Source organism: Lepisma saccharinum, chromosome 5 (assembly GCF_977018435.1).
Source record: "Lepisma saccharinum chromosome 5, izLepSacc3.1, whole genome shotgun sequence".
In the NCBI taxonomy this organism is placed as follows: domain Eukaryota; kingdom Metazoa; phylum Arthropoda; class Insecta; order Zygentoma; family Lepismatidae; genus Lepisma; species Lepisma saccharinum.
In genome coordinates, this window is record NC_139233.1 from 40,334,055 (window position 1) to 40,356,907 (window position 22,853).

At 39.6% G+C, this 22,853-nt stretch overlaps 1 protein-coding gene across 8 annotated transcripts in view; it reads right to left on the reverse strand.

Annotated features, from left to right (window-relative positions):
- LOC145987783 (synaptotagmin 1-like) overlaps window positions 1-22,853 on the reverse strand; it is a 321,930-nt gene that overhangs the window by 270,001 nt on the left and 29,076 nt on the right. For 3 of the 8 annotated variants that reach the window (XM_083122479.1, XM_083122477.1, XM_083122472.1), the window contains exons 1-2: window positions 19,718-19,802; window positions 5,147-5,190 (exon numbers count right to left, since the gene is read on the reverse strand). The gene's annotated coding sequence lies outside the window, so the exon portion shown is untranslated. Of the gene's footprint in view, window positions 1-2,810; window positions 2,889-5,146; window positions 5,191-19,717; window positions 19,809-22,853 lie in introns of those variants that run through there. The other 5 variants (XM_083122473.1, XM_083122478.1, XM_083122474.1 and 2 more) reach the window with 3 other exon arrangements.

Consider the following 22,853-nt stretch of genomic DNA (forward strand, 5'->3'; position numbering starts at 1 on the left):
ATGTACTTGTAACCAAAGAGCGTTTACGCGCGCCAACTGGAGTCATTTTCTTGAAACCTTATCTCTGGCTGGAGCCACCTAATCTGAGGTGGTGTAAAGACAAGTTCGTTGGCCTTTGCAGCTTAGATAATTAAAATAATTTCCACCTCCATAGAGGTCACTGTGTTCGATGTTTATTTTTACTCCGAGCGCATGTCTGGTTTAATGCATAACAACTTTCGTGGACAAGTGCCATTGAGAATACTGTACCAGTTTCTTGAAAGGTACTAACAACATACGTAGTTTAAATTGACTACTTCTGCTATATTGAATCAAGTTACGAATCAAGGACGTAAGGCACTAAAATGAATTAGAGTAATAGTTAAGATGAATTATCATCAAAGTATACCGTTTTGGACTGTGTTTTAAGTATGTGTAATATTGGACTGTGCTTAAGTAAGTGTAGTGTTATGTATTTGCTTGTACGTGTGTAAGGGCAAAGATATGTATGTGTGTGTGTGTGAGTGTGTGTGTCCGTATCTATAGGTTAGATTACCTTTCTTATATGTAATTTCTCTTTGTATTTTTTATTTCTCTGTACTTTTTTATATATTTTTTTTCTTCCTTTTTTTTTCAAAATTTTAATTATTTCATATTCAATTTTTTTGTAAACATGGTCAAGTGGAAGAAAAGGCTCCACAGCCTTAACTTCGCCATGTAAAAGAAGACGAAATAAATAAATAAATAAATAAATAAGTAGCCGAACAGTAGAAAGATAAGGAAATGTAAGCTATCCATTGAATAAAATCCAGTCTAAAATACGGAAACTGACCGGGAAGAATGCTAAACTCTATTATATTTCCTTAGAAAGTTAGCCCTCATAGGAAATGCCATAATTTTATAACTTTAGTAAGTCTTGATCATGAAAACAAATGCGTACCTGGAAACTGGCATAAGTTTGTACGAGTCTGATAGTGAACACACGATCTTTACTTCCGCTTTTCAGCACTTCAATCCATTCTTAAAATTACTTTTCCCATTTTTGAAACGCATGTAAATAGATCTATTTCACATAATCACTGTATTTTTGTTCCTGCCTATATGTATTAAGTAGAATTGAACATGGAAAAGTTACTGGACAATGAGTGTGAAGATTAATTTGGGAAGTAATGATAATCTAGTAAAAATTCACTACTGATTTGATTAAATACTTGTAAACGATCAGTGTGCCTCCCCTGGAAAATGAATGTCCATATACTTCACACAATTTCATCTCAGTCACAGTAATTTATGTTAATTATTATATGAGGACATTGAAGGAACATGATAATTTCAGACTGAAGCAGTGTTTTTCAGGGGGTGCATGATTATAATGTGGAAAAATATATCTCCTTTTTCCCCTGGAAAAATTACCTTCTTTGCCCCTCCTTGGAAAAATCCTGAGGACATCCATTAACCTAGCCTCTATTAAATGGGTACCGGGGAAGAATATAGGAGGCTGGATCGTGGTGCTGATCACATCACCTCAAAAACTATCCGAAATCGTGAATGTGTGGGGCACCCTACTTCCACATCCCTCTATGTGCCTTCATGGCATGGAGAAATGAGCACAAAGAATTTTACCTACCTACTTTCTACTGACGTTTTATACAAACCGCACACCCATTCACTGAAAGACAGTTCTAACAAGTTTAATTAACACCCTATGTGTATGTGTGTGTAGGGACGAATTTAAGATTTGGGGAAGGGGGAATAGAGATTTATTTAGAATATTAACTCAGTTTTCATTACAGTTCTAAACGTACCTAAGGAAATTCTAATACGTACTGCACAGGGGTAGTATTTTAGAAACGAATGAGAGCAACATTTTTATTACATGAACTGATAACAACAATTTTATTTTTTGAGGGTATTTCAAGAAGGGTCTCCACTATAATATGAAACAGGACGAGAGAGGGGAGAGGAGGGAGACAAGTGGAAAGAGTGAGAGGAGAGAGACAGAATGGGAAAGAGATATGAGAGAGAGAGAGATAAGAAGACATGCTGGAGAGAGGAGAGAGATAAGAAGACATGCTGGAGAGAGGAGAGAGATAAGAAGACATGCTGGAGAGAGGAGAGAGACAGAATGGAAAAGAGATATGAGAGAGAGAAAAGAAGAGATGCTGGCGAGATGAGAGAGAGGAAGAGATAGAGAGAGTTACAAGAAGACAGTAAGGATTCTGTATTTGAAGCACGATATCATTGCTATTATTTTTCTCTACTTTGATTATTGTGTTTCTACCTACTTGGTTAATCGCGACGAGACGAGACAATCTAATACTTCTCGTTCTCGTCTCGAATGGCAAGTTTATGTCCAGTCTCGAGTTTCGAAATATGACGTGAGAAAAAAACATATATATAATATAGCCTATAAAAGGCCTTTACGGCAAACGAATTTTGTTGACAATTTTTTTCTACTTTGCGCCTCGTTTCGACGCTAGAAGCCCCCAAAATCGTATATTATCCTGATTGTATATGCAACCACCCATCACAGGCTCACAATTGAACTAACTGAATGTCTTTGTAATTATTGCAAACAAGATATATAACTTATCTGAAAATAATCAGTTAGCTATCCACATGGAAGCTCTGAAGACTCATAGCAGTGGTCGTAGTAGTCTCGGATACTAAGTCTCGGTCTCGTCTCGATTTTAAAGTTGTTCGTCTCGTTCTGATCCCATACTCAACAAACTACATTTGCAAGAATGTCCACAAAGGAAAAACAAAAAAAAAACTTGTATAGTTCTTTAAACTACATCACAGATAACACATTCAACTTCAAATCAACTTACAGACTCTCGTTTTAACAGTAGTCGCGCTGTTCAACACTTAGCACTAACCCACACTAATCGAATCACATGCCTCAGGTTCTCGACTGTTCCTACACGTATGCTACATACCAGCGGAACAAGGAGAAAATGCGCCAGTACTACTTTCGTGCTTGACTGCTCACTGTTAAATGCTACTTCACCTTGCGCTCTTGAAAAAACAGACAGTTACTAAGCGTGTCGAGAAGAGCCAGCAATCATTGCCTGTAACTTTCAAAGCTTAAGATAATGCTCAATGAAAGATGTGTGCTTATTTCAATACATTTCATATCTGTTTATGCCAGATGTTAATAAAAAGTAATCCAGTCACTTTGTTCAAGAGATTGAGAAAAAGAGAGTGAAATAAAGAAGCCAGAGAGATAGGGATTGAAAAATAAGAAAAATAAGCAAAAGAGAGAGGGTGAAAGATGAGAGATTATGAAGTAAGCAATTGAGAAAGAAAAGTAGGCCAAGATTCGAACCCGGGAACTTCGATGGCAAGATGAGAAACTCTACCACTTAAGGCGCTCGGCCACCTCGGCTGTGTTGCCATGAAAGTTTCGTATTTTGTATATTCTCGCGAGGGGTACAATTTCACAATTATTTTTACCGTCTTATTTTCATTCATTCAATCAACACTAGCTAGTATTTTTGTAAACTAATGTCTTCTGCAGGTCAGTTGAATTAACTGTAAGAAAACTGGTGAAGTCCTGCAATCGTTCTTTCAATTTTTATTAAATGAATGAGAAACTTTAATGAAAAAGGTAAATTTTGCTTAAAAAGGGGAAATTTTACTTAGAAGGGGGAAATATTGCGTTAAGAAGGGAAATTTTGTATCTAGCAAAGGGAAATTGTGCTGTCTGAATGAGATGGCAGCACTGCAGGGACTCCTTGATTATCAAGGGACGACAGCGTAACCACTACGTCATCGAGGATGCCCAAGAATCAGTGGTTAGATGCACGACTAAGATAAGTATTAGTCCCCTGTACCACACACTTTGCTATGCACTTAGCATTTGAAGATTACAATGAATCTTGCATCCAGCACCTTGAATTATTTAATACGCATGCCAAAAATGTGATGGCAATCCTTCTCTCATTAACGCTCATGATAGCGTGTCGGATATCAACCTCGGAAATTGTAGCTCAAGTTTCAACTGTTTGGATACTATGAGCGTTGGTGCAAAATCGGAAGTTAAAAGAAGAAAAAAAACTTTGAGGTAGGCGGAATAACTGAGTTTTTCTTGCTTGTCCTTGACTTTTTGCCAGTTGTTGGAAATAGCACGTATGACACATCGCCTCTTTTCCGGTGGGTTGAATTGAAGTGCATCGAGCGTACGGCTCATTAAACTTTAATATTCGATCATGGGCAAACGCCGAAATTTTTCAACGGGGAGAGGGTTGGGGGGCAGATTCCTTAAGTGCATATTGACATCGCGTTGACGTGTCATCATAAGAATGTTTTAAGAGACAGAGAGAAAGGGAAGAAGTAAGATTAAGTAAGGAAGAGAATTATAGAAGCCAGTTCGAGAGGAAGAGAACAAAAAAGAAATGAAATGAAGATGCAAAACATAGAGAAGGAAAAGAAGATAAATAACGACGAGTGAGAGAGGGGAAGTCGAAATAAAGAATCGATTGATTAATTGGTTTGGTTTATTTTAGTTTGAGTTTTAAGTCCACTTTATGCACAGTGAGGCTAATCTGGACTGGACTTACAGTTTAAAGTGGGATCCGAACCACTTGTGACTCCACCGAGCATCGAACGCGGGATCCCTTGATTACAAGGTGACGACGTAACCACTAAGCCACAGGGAAGGCTCTTGCTTTATTCTACTTCGTTTTTCTGCCACTTTTGGCTAATTGCGAGGATGAGGTTGCGTGACTATATGATGAATTTGATGAAGGGACACACAAAGCACCCATGCCCAGGCTGAGATTCGAACCCGGGATCAAATAAAACAGCGAGGAAGAGAAAAAGTTGGACACACAGAGAGAGAAAGAGAGAGACAACCAGCAAGAGCTCTGGCAAGATAATTGTGCTTGTTATTGTTTTGTCACAGTTTTTTAATGTTGCTCGACATTAAACAAATATTTGCGAGACTACAATTTTACGAGATTAGACATTTTTTCAACATTTCAATGTTTTTTTTTAATATACTTAGCGTTAATGATGATGATGACAATAATAACAATGTGTAGTTATCTCTTTGCTTGTAAATACACTCCTCGTTTACACACGAATGTAGTAATGTACCCCTCCTCCCCAAATCAAACTGTTTAATTCTACACCTATAAAAATAAATCTCAAGATTAAAACTCACCAGAGACCAGAAGTTTTTACAGTTGCAGGCTATGTTCACTTAATCTGTAAAAGAAAATAATAACTATTAATATTTGATTGTTAATAAAAATACAGAAACAGTAATTTAAACTTTATACATTACATGGACATAAAGACAACGGGCATCAGCTCAATCCGAACCAGCTGTAAGATACTTACTTACCTAAACAAACCGAATTCACGCAATGGAATTGCGTAAAAGTCTCGCACACAAACTGCACGTGGCGTAACAAAACGAAGAGCTTTGTGTTGGAGGGGAGGGGGGGTCATATTTATTCAGCTTGGTCGTTACTGTCACGTCAGAGGATTGTAAAACGTAATTATGCGTCAAATACGCGCGAGGGTGAGGGAGAAAATGAAACAATGGAGAGAGAAAAAGAGAGAAATACGAGAGAGGAAGGGACGAGACGAAAGAGCCACGAACACAGACGTGGAAAAAATTACAGAGGACGCCGGAAGAAGATAAATGGGTTCGATGAATAGAACATTCATGTACATTTAATATAGGTCTAGTCCTAAATACGTAAACAAGTGTGTATTTGGGATAGAATAGTATTTATTTATCTAGATTTCTTGTTTACTAGCAGGGCAGAGCTGTCGGCCACGAAGTGTCCGCCTGTTGCCACCTCTGGTGACATCACTGCAGATAAAGAGAATTACAAAGAGAGAAAGGTTGATAGAAATAGACACGGAAAAAGAGAGAGAGATAAAAAAATTATAAAATCGAAGTGTGTAGGTAACGATGAATATGATAATGAGCCTTTGGAAATTCCAATCTACGTGCAGGATCTCTTGTTTTCGGAGCGTGCTGAGCGTACTCCTGGATCATGGAAGTCTACGGTATATTAGAGTTACCCATAATTCCTATTAAAACATTATACTGTTAATTACCCAGTTCGAGTCCTGGTCGAGGCCGGAAGTATTCGCTTTTATTTCTCTGCTTACTGTTAATTAATTCATAATTTGAAGTCATTACAATATCGTGTTGCGAAATGTAATCGAACTTAAAATTTAACACAATTTCAATACAACATTTGAATTAGAATAAATTGTTTTTACTCCAAAATTTAAACCTAATTTTGAATAATACATTAATGTTTGACAGTCATTCACTGGCTCCGCTACTTGAAAGACATTTAGAAAAAAAGAGTGAGGCTGAATTAGGATAGACATAATTGGATATGTAAAAGGATAGAAATACGTAGATAAATTAACAAGAAGAGAAAGAGAGAGGACGAAAACATGGAAAAAAGGAACGGAGAATGAGAAATTAAGAAAAATGAATAATTGAGAGAGAAGGGTGTATAACGAGAGAGAAAATTAAGAACACAGAAGAAGAGAGATGAAAAATGGAGAAAAGAGTAGAGAGTGAGAAAGAAACAGAGAAAGATTTGAACTGAAGGGAAGCGAGAGGAAAATCAACACACAGAGAGAAGAGAGGATGAAAGGGCAATATTTGTAATTGGAAGGTATAGCCAGCCGAGTTCCAACTTCGGTGTAAGTTCCAAATGAAAGGTCAAATGTCACGACCGATTTTGCTCTGGCCCGCAAAAAGCTTTTCCGCGCTCGAAACAATTTCCAATTAAAGCAAGTCGAACTGCACGGAAAAGGTCGAACAGCTCAGCACTGATTCTATCATAACCAGCGAGGTGGCCAGATTCTCCACGGCAAATTGAATGACAAGGTGAAGCTTTTTTACGTACTTTCACACTTGTGATTAAATACATCGTCGATTCGAAGAGCGTGTCAATCACATTTCTTGGTTGTTTTTGACACAATTTCAATAGAATAATTATATGCACATTTTAAATTCAATTCAAAGAGAATAAGGTCAGCAGAAGCGTTGTGATATGCCTGCAAACAATGGTATTTAAGATAAATATGCTGCACTGTTCACATTATGTCAATTGTTTCCAATAAGAGCTGCACATATCTGACAAATCGTGGCATTTATCTTTGTACGATGGGAACTGTACCAGCAGAACGTTATCAATTCTCTTTTTGAGATGACAAAGATAAAGGGATCATAAAACAGAAAGTGACCTCAAGCTTCTAAAAAACAAATTCGGATGGCTCAAAATCTGGAGATCTTTAAAATCATTCTTTTTACGCAGCCTATACTTTTCTTTCCCCTTCTTTCCATCGTTCCACTACTTATTTGTATCGTTTTCTTTCTTCTTCTCCGCTATATCTCTCTCCCCTTCTGTCACTCCTTCTCTATAACGTTGTTTTCTTTGCTTCTGATATCACTCTCTCCCTATCTCTCTTTATCTATCATTCCCTACATATCTGCTTCTCTTTCTCTTCTTTCTCATTCTCTTTCTTTATCTGTATTTATCTTCTCTTCTGTTGTTTGCACCTCGCCATCTTTATCCTCCCCTGACAAAGATGTTATCTCTCCCTCTCTCTGTTTCTTTATTCCCCTTATGTCTATCTCTTTCGCTCTTTCTTACTCAACATATCCATGTCTCTTCCCTTACGTTACCTGTCTTCTTAATGTTTTCCTCATCTTGCAATCTTTCATTTTCTCTGTTTCTCTCTCCTATCCCTCTGCCTTAATCGTTCTTCCTATAATTCTCTCTCCCGCTCTCTTCTCCTGTCTTTCGTTCTCTCTCTATGACTCTTCTAATTCTCCAATTTTCTATCTCCCATTCCTTCCTAATTCCCCTGCACACTTTCTGAGCAGTGCAGAGCAACACAACTTTTCCCGAAAACATCTATAGGTTGCTTCAGCAAACATTCCCGCGTTAATCTCTCTTTAAAGGCCGTATTCCCCACATTATGCACCGCACGGGCCACGCTCTTGAAAGTTAGATTAGCAGCGGGATGAAAGATTCATACAACCTTGACACGATACTGCAGGCCTTGGAAAGCGAGGCTCGGAGCCAATGTTATCACTTGATAACAAAAGTGGGGTGGTTGCATATTACGTGACTAACCACAGGGCGAGATCCCGTGAGCGGTCGAAAGCCAAGCTGTGAAGCAATGCAGGCCGAGTTACTGTTTATTTCAGAGTCTCCAGGCCGTTGAGATGCAAAATAGGGTAACGGGTACACCGTTTCGCATCAGACCAGCTTCTCTGATAGCGGGAACAACAGTCTATGGTTTATCTTAATCGAGTGTTATTCTCCATGCCCCAGTGGGGGAACGTGAAAATAGAAGTACTTGTCACATAACTTTGGATGTTCTGGGATTTCATCCAGTAGGAATTGTACATGTTTTTATTTTCAATGTTGTATACACTATCTCGAAAATGGCCATATTTTTTCAAAAGTCAAAATTATTTTGTAAATATTGCAGTACAAGGGTATGAAGCATTTATTGTCAAAATTGAGAGCTGTTCGATAATGAATTATCCTTGCTCTTTCTCTCTCTCTCTCTCTCTCTCACACACACACACACAATGAGGATAAAGTCGCTTTTACAAAAAATGGTTTTCATGCTTGTTTACGCATAAACACACATACAGATACAACTGTCATAATTTGAACAAACAAACGAGCTCCAATAGGGTTGCCTACCATGGGAAGAACTCCATTGTACAATTAAAGATTAGGAAAGTGTTGTTTTTTGTCAAAAGTTTTGTGGAAAGTGACTTTTGCCTCACCCAGCATTTATAATAGGCTATCCATACTCAATCACACAAAATTGTACATATACACATGGATGGAAGTTGAACTATGCACCCTTTCCAAGTCAAAAACGTTCCTGCGCCAGTGATTAGATCTATTTATATTTACAATATACAGGGTGTCTATAAAAGAACTCCGGGGTTTTAAACAATGATAGCGCGCAAACAGTATTAGGTAACTCAGGTTATTTAATTGCTTTGAAATCAGTATTCATCAAGTTTTATTCACGCTTTTGGAGTTTATTCCAACAAAGGTTGGCAACGCTGTGCAGCGTTGACCTTGAAGTGGCCGAACCGAGCCGAACACAGTCGGTGCAGTTCAGTGAAACCGCGACGCCACAACAGAAGGCGCAGTGTGTGATATGGCTTGTGGAAACTGGATCTGTTATTAGTGTACAACGAAACTTTCGACGCGAGTATGGTGGTGTTTAGCCTTCGGACAAAACCATTCGCCAATGGCTTAAGGCGTTTAAAGAAACCGGAAGTGTGGATTCCATGGCCTCCAAGAAGTCCGGACCTTACTTACTCCCTTAGACCTTTTCCTATGGGGACATGTGATGAACATGTTTTACGCGGAGAAAATTCAAGATGTCAACCATCTAAGGCAAAGAATTATCACATCTGTGGCAGCCATCACCCCAGACATGCTGGCCAGGACGTGGCAAGAAGTTATCCGTGTGCCGTGCTACAAACGGGGCACACATTGGAATTTACTAAATTGTAAACAAAAGTTGATAACATTACCTTCAAAAATATGTATTTACTTTTTCCTGAGTTTCAGTTTCTAATAAAATATTTAGCTTCAAAACCCCGGAGATCTTTTATAGATACCCTGTACATATTCTAGTCGTTGTCCTCCGTTTGGAGCTAATTATATCTGCTTCTTCCCTTTCTTGTTTACCAAATAACTTTCCAGAACTTTTGTCTTCCTGAAGACATGCAAATCCCAACCTCCCTTCCACGCAATGCATGCACCCTGCACTGAATTTTGCAGACTAACGAGGGTTTGGCGTCTGGACTAACATCCAGAATAATCCTTGTGGAGCTTAACTTGGGTCCTATCCTTGAGCGTTTGTGATTTTAATTTCATCAGTTTAATTAATCACCTTTCATCCTCATCCTTGCGATTTGGCAAGTAGCAGAATAGAAAAGGAAATAAAATGAAATCAACCGTCTGGCGCTTTAGCGTATTTTCCGTTATTGTAGGGAACCTTGACAGTGGTTGTTTTATGCGTTTACCACGTATTGTAAAAACAGATCATATATCTTTTCTGGTAAAAGACACTGCAACCCCACTGAGAGGAGATAAGTGGAGGTAGGTGGGGGCTTCCGATGGCTTAGTGGTAACGTCCTCCCTCGTAATTAAGAGATCCAAGGTTCGATATCCGGTGGAGACACGTGGCACAGCGGTTCCGATCCCACTTTAAAACTGTAGGTCCAGTCCCGATCAGCTAATCTGTGCATAACGTGGACTTAAAACAACAAATCAAAGTGTGAAGGTAGGACTCTACACATTCACGATATCCGCCATTTGTGGTGGTAATGCAATCAGCACAATGTTCCGACTGGCATACTCTACACAGTTAGCCAGGATGCCCATCCATTAGAGGCTGGGTAAACCCCAGAATCTCTTCTTGCGGAGATATTGCTGCAAAAATTTCCACCTGAAACAATTCAGTCTGGGTCTGTCTTCCTCGCAGCAGTCAAACGCCCTCTCGACTCTCGTTCTCTCCCTCTCTCTCATATACATGTGTGTGTGTCTGTGCAGAAAGAGAGAAAGTTGTGGCGTCTGACAGCCATTCGGTAGGCCCGGGCTTAGTTCCAGGGCATGTGATTTAAAGTGGAATCCACTTCAAAATTGTCAGCATTTAATAACCTAACCTAACATTAATCAATCACATTAGCTCCACAAAAAATTGCAGATATTGTGAATGTCTGGAGCATTGCCCCAGCATCCCCTCATTTGCCTTGACGATATGTAGCAATTTGCATGGGGTAGCTTTAAATGTACCACATGCACGAGCCTGCCCTGGGGAAGAATTCGGTATGCATACACACACAGGTAAGTACCTTTTGTAAGAAGTTTCCGAGAGATAGGAAGGTGTTACATGTTGAATTGTTTGGACAATTTAGCCGCTGTACTTGATTCCTTGCACGTGGGCCAAAAGTAGGTGTACATTATCCCATCAGAAATATACTATGTACGTATACTTACTTTTGGCCCACCCTCTAGATACACCACTAAGCCATCGGAAGCCCCCACCTACCTCCACTTATCTCCTCTCAGTGGGGTTGCAGTGTCTTTTACCAGAAAAGATATATGATCTGGTTGTCATGATTTGATTTTTGTTACTTAGCGTCGCTTTTCTTTCGGCTAATCGCTACAATGAGGATGAGTGATGATATAGAAAAATTGATGAAGGGGCACTCGCGAAGAACACCCATGCCAGACCTGGATTCGAACCCGAGATCCCTGGTGTCATAGCGCGCCACAACACAGCCACGGATGCCGGCCAGGGTAACGTTGTTTCCTCTGAAATGTTGGTGTGAATAATAAACCAAGCACAGGTTAAAATTCCAAACAATTCCTGAATAATCCACCAGCACCGGTCAGCTACAAAGGTATTACAAATTGCCTAAACGTGGAGATAAAATAACATATGGACAGGCAACACTGAATGATTTACTCTGCTGTCGATTGCCGGTCTTCGTTACCTCCCCGTGCTTAACAGGCTCGAATCGATCAAGCCTTACCGATCATTCGCTTTTATTTTCCACTCAGACCACTTTGGCATATTGACTAATGGAAAACAAAAGAGTAAAGAACTAAAAAAGAAGAAAGCGCCGTCCTCCGAACACTTTCGGTGCCAATGTGATTACGTCACGGGTACGTCATAGCAGTGAAGACTTTCGAGTGCTGCAGCCAGCTGTGCGTCTTCTTCGTTTAACATATGCCGAGAGAGAAGTCCCTTCTTGTGCTTCAGAGTTCAATCAGATCACAAGCTCAACCTCTGAATCATACAACAATGACGGATTAGCATTTCTTACCAGCTATTTCTAACCAACTCAATGCTCTAACCCCAACTCCGCCTCTCTCTGTCTCCTTACTGTCGATCTCTCTCTCTCTACACGATCTCACACCAGTGGCGGCGGTGACACTGACTTGGGGCGATTTGCAGAATTGATAAAGGGACTTTGTACAACGGATTGAATTGAATTTTCCACATTATGCACAGCTAGGCTAATCTGGATTGGACTTACAGCTTACAGTGAGATCAGAACCACTGTTCAATGTGCCTCCACTGGGTATCGAGTCCAGGACCCCTAGATTACAAGGCGACGACGTTACCACTACGCCATCGCGGCCGCAATTCTAATGTTGATAAGAAAAACTTCTCGATTACAATGTCACTGTTTCATTTAGGCAACTATTGCCGATATGCACTAACGAACATTCCCTTCGATAAAGACGTAGCGGGAACTACAAACACACACTCCTTTATATTTCAAGTACGTATGTATGTGTGACACTATGCTAACAAATATGTTCAATATCAGCTGACCACACCACTCTGTGTATATGAAGTGTTCACCACTGCTGAGCTGATACGTAGAACAGAGAAAGAGGTACCCTATCTCCGTGGAGGAGTGGTTAGCACAGCGTGCTACGTCGCCAGAGAATCTGGGTTCTAATCTCGGTATGACCATGGGTCTTCTTTGTGAGGGTCCCGTCATCAATTTCATCACATCATCACTCATCCCCATCTTCGCAAATTAGCCAAAAGTGACACAAAAGCGAAGTAAAATAAGTAAATCAATCAATCAATTTCATCATATCATCATCACTGTTCTCATCGTCGCGATTAACCAAAACTGGCAGAAAAGCGACAGTAAATAACAAAAATACAAAATAGATATCTAGAAAACAAAGACAACCACGAAAAACGATGAACTGGAATAAATTATGTCAGACAAAATAATAAATAAAAACCTTTTTGAGAGCTACAAGTGCAAGTACAACAAACACAAAAAGTAAAAATATTTATGGAGCAATAGAAGCAATACAAATAACTAGCCAGAGTTGCAAATAAAGAAAACTTAATTGTTTCAGGAACAGTCTAAGGTGAAATATAACTCGAACCTAAGCATAGCATTGAACATGGCTACATCTACCGGAGGTCAACGAATAGCATTGACCACAAGCATTACATCATTCTGTTAAACAGTGTTAATATAGCACCGAGTCATTTGACAGTCAGCCGTGGAAATGTGTTTGTGGAGCGTCATACTGTGTTGATTTCTACCTTTCGCACTCTTGCAGCCGTCCGCCAATGACAACGAGTCGTGGCTTTCTCAACCGTGGCGTCGTGACGCCTTGACGGCGAAATGACGAGGTAAATTGCTCGTGCAAGAAGTTATGTTATCGTGCAGAGACAGTGTTTCCAACTGCTTGCTTTTCTTCAGGTATCGTCTCCGTCAATAGTTGGTTGATGTAATTAACTTCGCTTATTAGGGCTACGGGTAGCCGGCTCCTATAATGTATCCGGATTCAGCGAAGGCCTCTGGATCCAGAACTAAAGCTTGGGTATAGTTAATGTCCCGGTTCGAACGCCAGTTCGGTATGTTTGACATAGCTCGGAAGAAAGCTGACCGGACGCGTTTCTGATTTCGAGCCAGCACCTGTTTTTCTGAGAATCGCTGTTGTCACAATTACCTGCAGTGTTTAGACATCCACGAACTGCGGCGACGTTTCACTCCCAAGGTCTCTCATTGTACACATAAAACAATAGAACAACACAATAACAGAACCCAGCAAAGATAACCGTTATGATGTCTCTGAAGAAACTGGATTGGCAACATCTCATTTACTCCACGTGGATTTGACAAGTACTGACAGTGCTTAAAACGGACGCTATTGGTGGGGAAGGTTTGAGGGGAGGATATACTGAGAGCTCCACGTGAACTTGACATATGGTTGTCAGAAGGAAACTAATCTTTATGAACTCTCTTTGGAGTAAAGTGGCGAATCCTGAAACGAGTACCCGCATCCGGTAACGAAAATCCGGCATCCAGAACTGTTAAACGAAAATCGGTTCCCGGAAAATTGACCATACTTGGTAGTAAAAGACATTGAGAACTTTGGTCAGGAACCCAAAATTAGGTACCGAAATTCGGGAACACAAATCCTGAATCGAAAATCGTACCGAATCTAGAACCGAAAATAGTGTGCCCGGATTCGCAACCAAAGATAAGAGTACCCTGGTGCGGAAATCCTGAATCAGTTATAGGATCCAATAATACCCGGAACCCGGATATGACCATATCTAATTTAATACCATTGTAAGAACCTCAACGGGCAAGTGAATCGACAATGACAGGGAAGGAACACACAGAAATAGGGATGTCCACGTATTCTGTTAAACTTGCCATGAACAGGGTACTAATGTGCTAACCACTCCGTGACGGGGACCGACTAATGAAATGAATGAGTCACTCATGGACGTCCGCAGGATTTTTTCCAAGGAGGGGCAAGGAAGGTATTTTTTTCTCAGGGGGGCAAACAAGGCACATTTTCCACAAAAATAGTGTTGTTCCCTAAAAAAAACATTCCTTAAATTTGAATTTATGGTGTTCATGCAATAATTAACACATATTGTTGTCGCTAAAATGAAATTATATGTGTGAAATTCATAATTTTTGGTTGTCTTTTATTTTTCAGGGGGGCACGGCCCCCCTTGTCCCCCTTCCGGACGCCCATGCAGTCACTGCACTTTTCTTCAATAATGTTCGGTTATAGTATGTTGATTTGTATTTAATTTACGTCGCATTTCTTCTATTATTGGCTAATTGCAACGATGAAATTGATGAAGGGATCAAGGGCGCCCGCAAGGGGGAGGGTCAGAGAAGGAACTTGCCCGGGGGAACTTGCCCCTTCCCCCCCCGAGATATCTGGGAAATATTCATGGACTTCGAATGGTGAAATTGTAGTGATATTTATTATTACAAGTAATGCTTGTTTTTTTTTTTTTTTTTTTTTTTTTTGCTACTTACAGGCTTTAAGTGTTACAGCCATGAACATTTATGTCCAACAAAATAACAACAAAACATGTTACCAGAGACATCAGAATCATATTGACTGCCGTAACTTGGGTGACGGTTTTCTGAACAAACTAATCCAGACGTTTTCGGGAGAAAAAAAAATAGTCATACCTGACGTGGCGAAAATCTAGATTTCTACACACTATTTTTCCCTCGAGTGATTGTTTTTGCATTTCTGGAACAAAAACTGTTAATTTCAAGAAATGTCAGATATTTATAGTGCATAAAATACCAATAATCAGATACTTTTAATTATGATCCTGGTCCCTGGTTCAAATCCCGGCCTGGGCATGGATATTTGTGAGTGTCCTTTCATCAATTTCATCACATCATCACTCATCCTCATCTTCGCAATTAGTCAATTAGTAAATTAGTAAAATAAAGCAAATCAATCAATTATGATTCTTTGGAATTTCTCAACTTGTCGGGATATAACCATGACAATTCACGCGCCGTCATTTTTTTTAGAGAGAGAATGCTTTGGCGCGTTAAAACATGGATCAGATACCATGAAGGAAAACGATTAAGTGGTTTCTGATATCTGTCCCCATCGTAAAAAAGTACAAAAGACAAAAAAAAAACTATTGATAAAAAATGTATGAATGTTTATGAAAAAAACAAGCCGGAATCAGTTTCTAATAGTGAACGCAAGTCTTAATTTGTCTACGCCAAACTATTTTCAATTCAATTTCAATTGTATATATAAAATAATAATAACAATAGTTGGTGAAATATAAGTTTCTATCACTGAGAGGCAAGATGTGAAATCTTACCTTAACCCCCCCCCCGAAATAATCCTACGGACGTACTTGGAAGACATAATTACAAAGAACGTCCTTGCCGAGGTCAGGATTCGAGTCCGGGCACTTCGATTACGTGTACGAACGTCGACCCCTTAACGCGTTCAACCACCGAGCCGGTAAGCTATAGTACCCTTGTGTTTGTAGAAATCAAAATTTAAAATAATGACCATTATGCAGTCGTCATTCACTCGAAAAACCATATACCTAAACCTACAAGCAGCTCTTTTTGCAAAATAAATTATCTAGTTTGTCAAAACCTATTCTAGCATTCCACCAGACTTGGTACCGCAAACGTTGATCCAACTCTTGCCGCCTTCTAGTGCTATAATAATCACTGGCATTGCGTTCCAGCCTTTCCGAGTTGTTAACTAATGTGAATAGTCGGCGCTGACTTTTATGGCTAGCCATATATGTAACAGATTAGTTCCGACATTTTCTTCAGTTGTTTCTAGAGATGTCCGCGTGTGCATATGTGTCTCTGCTGCAGAATTACAACCTTGCTTTAACCGACCTCCGTGGCGGAGTGGTTAGCACTGCGCACTAAGACGTCAGGGTTCCTGGGTTCGAATCCCGGTCTCGGCATGGGTATTCTTTGTGGGCGTCCCTTCATCAATACCACCACATCACCCCTCCTCATCTTCGCGATAAGCCAAACAGTAGCAGAAAAGCGAAGTAAAATACACCAAGACAATCAACCAATTGACATCCTCGCTAGAGGGCTCAATAAGAAGTGGCATAGTTATTTGCATGAAGAAATATGCTAAAATATATGCACAAAGAATTTGAGTTTTTTACAGTTTTTATTCTGAGCAACTTTACGCACACATAGACTAATCGGAACTCGGCCTACAGTTTAAGCTGGAATCCCAAACACTATTTGACTCCACCGGGTATCAATTTCATTTGTTTTTTGTTATTTAGCGTCGCTATTTCTGACTAATCACGACGATGAGGATGAGTGATGATATGATGAAATTGACGAACGAACACTTAGAAAGAGCACCTATGCCCAGGCCTGTATTCGAAGCGGGGACCCCTGGCGTCATATGGTGCTGTGCTCTGCTATAGTGGAACCACAAGCGAAATAAAATAAAAAAAACTGCGCAGACCAGCGACTCCTGTGCACCGTACTCCCGCGTGGAGGGGAAGGGCAGGATGGAACATGCTTTCTTATGGTCGCTCTATAACCGCCCCACCACGGAGATCGGTCACCGAGTTTTGAACCCGAAGCCTCTTGATTACAGGCAACGAAGCTACCGCTACCCCATTAGAGAAACCACATCTAGAAATGTATTGATTGTTTTATAGATTTTTTTACTTTACTTTTCTGCAACTATTGGCTAATCACGAAGATGAGGATGAAGGAACGCTCACAAACACCCATGCCGGTATTCGAACCCTGGTATATCAAGAATTTGAACAGCCATGATGTTTATCACGTAAAAACAAAAAAAATAGATGACAAACATCGCACAGCAGGTGAGGAAGACAGACAAGAGAGAGAGAGAGAGAGAGACGAGAGAGGGGGGGTAAAAGATAGAAAGAAGAGAAAGATGAATAAGAACGAGATGATAATGGAAGGATAGATAACGAGTGGATATAGGAAAGAAAGGTCGAAATAAAAGAAAAATATAATAAGAAAGAAAAGAAGGAGCAGAGAAAGAAAAAGGGAAAACTAGAGATGAAAGGGGAGAAATACAAACAGAGAAAAGTTAGAATAAAAGGGGAGAAAGAAGAAAGAGAAGAAAGCAAGTAGAGAGAGAGAGAGAGAGAGAAAGAGAGTAAGGAGGAAAAGTATCTGAAGAAAGAAAGAGTTGGAAGAGAAAAAAGAAGCCATAAGGAAAGGGCGAGACAGAGACAATAAAAATATAGAGCACAGAACATACGAGAAGTATCAACAGCAGGACATTGTGATTTTGTAAACTCGCCATGTTCTTAGCTTGGAGACGAATGCGAAAGACCAGGATTAATAATTACGAATTCCATCACGTACATGCACAATATTCTTTTGCATCGGCGCAGGAACGCAAATGATATCAGAAGAACGTACGTAGTTCACTCACACCTATCATCTTACATTAGAGCCACCTGTTGCGGTGGTCAGTTCTTCAAGGTCATCATGAGTGGTCGATCGTGAATTTCAATGTAAATTCCTTCTTTGACTAGAAGCATTAAGAACACTTCCAATAGCTATACAACAGGCATACAAATAAATTAGTAGTTATTCTACTGTCACCTCTTCTTATTCAACTCTAGAAGGGTGTACGTAATATGGGGATCGCCACCAGATGCGTGTGGGTGGTCCATTTTTTCTAAAATCCCGCGTCAGTGATGGCAGTCACCCCCAGTTGGGTGCCAATTGATCTAAAAATCACCCCCACACAAAGTTTGGGATCAGAGTGACATTTTCCGGCCAGCCCCAGGCGTTTTTATTTTTTTCCATAAGGATAAGATGCCTTGAATGTAGGCATTCCCGCCGAACCTATTCTACTAACCTCAAAGCGTCTGTTTAAAGGTTATCGCACACTGTTGCCTCGTTTCCGTAGTCTCAGTGGGCGTCAAGCTTAACTCTACAAAGTCTCGTCTCAAGGCATTTCTCTTCCAACCATAGATACTTTTTCATTTTTAAAATATCAATGAATGTTCCAAATGGTAAAATACCAAACATCCTCTACATGAAACCACTTTCTGTGCAAATAAAACAGTTAGAGAAACACCATTAATCGCATTACAACCACAGTGACGCTGTAGTCGAAGAAATATTTAATCAGTGCGGTTTTAATTTGTTTGTCGAGTGTAAAATAAGCTTATTGATCTATCAAAATTAACTTAATAGACCTACTACAGTAGAAATATACGTGTAAAATGTTTTGCAAAACGACTTGCATTTAGAACCCCGCTGTCGTGTTTCACAATGTCGAAAATACCAAGAGGCTTTTTTTCTCTCTCTACCTTGCCATTTGAGCTTCCCCGATGATGTTGTCTCTTTGTAATCAAAGGGTGTTGAGTTCCATACTCGGATTCAGACTCGATTTACCTCAGTGTGGACAAGGTTTAACAATATTATTATGAATCTTATGGTTAAATTCTAGTTAGATTATTTTACGTACACAATCCGATAGCGGACCTATGTAGGAAAGTTACAGAACTGATTTACATGGAGTCCCTTATTTAGATTTCCAAGGAGGCCAGTAGATATCGCCACCATTGCTTCGTGCACATAATTTGTGTGTGATCTCATACCAGTTTTCAAGTTACGGATTGTTGTTGTGACGCTTTTTATATTTAATTGCACACTAAATTTAGTAACATAATTATTTTTCACCTATCCCAAATGAGTATTTTAATTATTATATCGGGTGCTTCTAGGTATGCAAGTATATATTTTCATACCATTTCATAAATCATCATTCATGTGAATTCCATATTTTACTCATCCTGTATTTTGCTTTGGAACGTGTTTTTAACGTGTCACAGTGCTTGGAGCATAATTTCAGTATATTTTTGAGTGTGCCAAAGTAATGTATGTTTTTAGTTGATTATTTTAGTTTATTTTACGTCGGTTTTCAGCCATACTTGATAAACGCGACGACGAGGAAGAGATGGCTGAGAGGACAATCACAAACATACATGAACGACGCAACACGAGAACCACAGATGTTTAAACTGGCTTTGAGTGCAGACGCTAGAAACTAACGTCAAATAGATGATGTAACACTAAATCAGTGTAAGTTTATTAGGACTTCATTGTCGCATACGTTAATCGGACTTGACCTGCAGTGTCAAAACTGGAGACCCGAAACACTGTGCACTCCAGCGAGGTTCGAACCCGGAACCTCTTGATTACAAACTGTAAACATTTGGCAGGTGGATAAGAAGCAGATGTCAGGCGCAATTGAATGTGTGAACACATGGCGTGGTGGTGTGGGCGAATGCACCTTCTCTGAAATCCAACAACGCACCACGTTTTAACAGGTGAATTCATGCAAGCTACAAACGACATGCGTCATACACCTACCTGCTGGAAGGTTTTCTACCAGCTGTTGACAACGCAAACACCGATTCGAGGCAGTCCTCTTCGCTGGCGTTCCCACCCGCGCGAACAGACGACGAACGACTGACGCAAGCCAAAGGGCACTGGTGTAGTGTTGCCACAGCCAGCGATCACAGAATTTCCCTCTCGTAATACAAAATTTCCCTTTTGATCCACATCTTCTCTTCGTTTCAGAAGAATGGAATTTGGAAACTACGATCACAAAACTTCATCAAGTTGTTTGCATTATTGACACATAGAGAGCACAGTTTATAAAAATACCAGAATTGATCGAATGAATGAAATTAAAGAGGGAATAACAAACAAATACATACATACATATATATATATATATATAAAAATCAAAGAAGGTAAAAGGAAACACTCACCGGACAGTAGAAAATTTTGAATCTTTCTACTGTCCGGTGAGTGTTTCCTTTTACCTTCTTTGATTTTTACTTAGCCCTTTTGGCCCTCCTTGCTTTTATCCATTATATATATATATATATATATATATATACAAAAAAACAGGTTTTAAGCCAAATTCAAAATTTTCGTCATGGTCAATTTTTGAAGAATAAATTACCCAACAAAAAAAAGGAAATACGAATTTAGCGCTTCAAAATACATTGAATATAATATATAAGGCTATAAGGCGCATATTTTCAAATTTGCTGAAAATGTTGATAATACTCATTGCTGGCTTGCGTGGCGGAGTGGTTATCGTAACGTGCTGCGAAGCCAGAGGACACAGTTTTAAATCCTGGTTGCCAACTCCCGTGGCGCAGTAGTTAGAACAGCGTACTATCGACATCAGAGATCCCTGGTTCGAATCCTGGCCCGACATGTGTATTCTTTGTGAATGTACCTTACTCAATTTCATCATATCATCACTCATTCACGTCTTCGCGATTAGCCAAAATTGGCAGAAAAGCGTAATAAAATGAACCCAATACATCAAACAATTGAATTCTGGTCAAAGAATGAGCGCAAAATGAGAATGAAAATGTATCTTTGTGTTAGTTCTATTATTCATTTCATCAGTTCGTCATTCATCCCCATCGTCGAGATTGATTTTAGTTAAATTAAAATAATCATTAACATGAGTACGTGTAACAGATATCATAAATTAATAGAACCAAGGCTCCCTCGGACACACAGAAAGAAAGAAATGATAAACAAAAATAAGACTCTTCTAACCCAATAAAAATCATATTTATTATAGCGGGCGTGTTTTAGCCTGGAGGGTAGAAAGGCGACGCAAATTAACCGAAAATACATTTTTTACCCTCCCATAATTTCAAATTGTCCCCTTTTCTCTTAAAATTTCTCTGAATTCCCTTTACCGAGGGAATTTCCCTTCGTGTGGCAACACTGCACTGGTGTAGCTTCGAGGCATGATACTTCCACCCGCGCACCCGCCAGAACGTCCTATTTCCTCTACTGGCAAGGGCACGAAACGTATGTGCACACACTGCAGTGGTAATTGGTTGCGGATTGTTTTCTTGATGCAGTTGGATTCAAGGTCAAGAACATTATGGGGTAAAAAATGCACAGACTACAACATCCAACATCCACCCAAGTTTCTACAATCCCACCATGGGTGTCCGGAAGGGGGGCCACGGCCCCCACCCCTCCTGGAAAATGAATGTGTACCTAAAATTATATAATTCACACATAATATCATTTCAATCACAGTAATTTATGTTAATTATTATAAATTCGTTGAAGAAACATGATAATTTCAAACTGAAACAGTGTTTTTTGAGGGGGCATCACTATTTTGGAGGAAAATATGTGTCCTTTGCCCCCCTGGAAGAAAATTACCTTGCTTGCCCCTCCCTGGAAAAAATCCTGCGGACGGCCATGAATCTCACCTAACCTATAATGGGCCTAACTTTAAGCAAAGTATAGACATAATGGTGAAAACAAAGGAACAGTTAGAATCGGGATCTATTTACGTGATCAGTGATCATTCCCTCTCTTTGTTACTTCCTTTTTGTATCTTTAATTTTCTTCCTCTTTCTTTCTTCTCTTCCTTTTTGTCTCTCGAGAGAAATCTCTCTTGCTTTCTTTCCCTTGTCTGTCTCTTTCTCTCATTCTCTTTTTCTTGCTTTGTTTCTCTCTCTCCCTATTTCACTCGTTCTTTCTCTGCCTTTTTCTCTTTCTATTTCTCTCGTTCTCTTTCTCTCCTTTTTGTCCCTTTCTCTTTCTTTCTCCCTCTTTTCCCTCTCTCTTTTATCTTTAAATCTCGTTCTTCTTTCTTTCTATATTAATCCTCGCTCTATCTATCTTCTTCAATTTTTCTCTATCTTTTCTCTTTCCTTCTTTACTTTCTCCCCTTTCCTAACCCTGTTTTTCTTGTTTCTCTGTTCCCCTTTTTCTTACTCTGTTCCTCGATATATTACCAAGGCTTTCTCTGTTTACTTCTGCCTTGTTCTTTCCCGTTTAATTTCTTCGTTTGCTCTCTGTCTATTCTGCTAATTTTAGTGGGCAATAGGTTAATATTAGATATCAAAGTATAGAGCGATATGTTAATTCTAGATGTGGAAAGAGGAAAGGGTGATCGGTTAATTCTAGACGTCAAAAGGAAGGGACGATGGGTTAATTGTAGGGCGATCGGTTAATTCTAGACGTCAAAAAGAAGTGGTGATCGTTAATTATTTTACATTAATTGAGGTGGTAGCAGCCCATGATTGTAGCATGGTGGTTAATTTTTTGCATAGCAACACATGTGGTTTGTGTTACATTGTACGGAGACACATAGGCACGAGATGAACCAATGCAATTAAACAAAGGAAATGTTTTGGAAAAGGAAGTAATATGTTGATATTTACTGGCATAAAAATATAATCTCTAAGCAACGGTGTTTCCATCTCGTAACAAATGTGTATTTTTCCCCCCATAGTCAATGTATAGTTAATTACACTTTTCATTTTTGTGTTCAAAACTCAAGAAATTCCTTTCAACCACATTGAATGCATCAATTTACGTGCAATTGTTAGAATTGTAATCAAGGTGTCCCGGATTCGATTCCTGGTGTAGGCAAATTGCGCATCACTCATGCCGACGCAAGGACTCGAACCTGGGACCGTCAGTACCGAGATTCTAACAATAATAA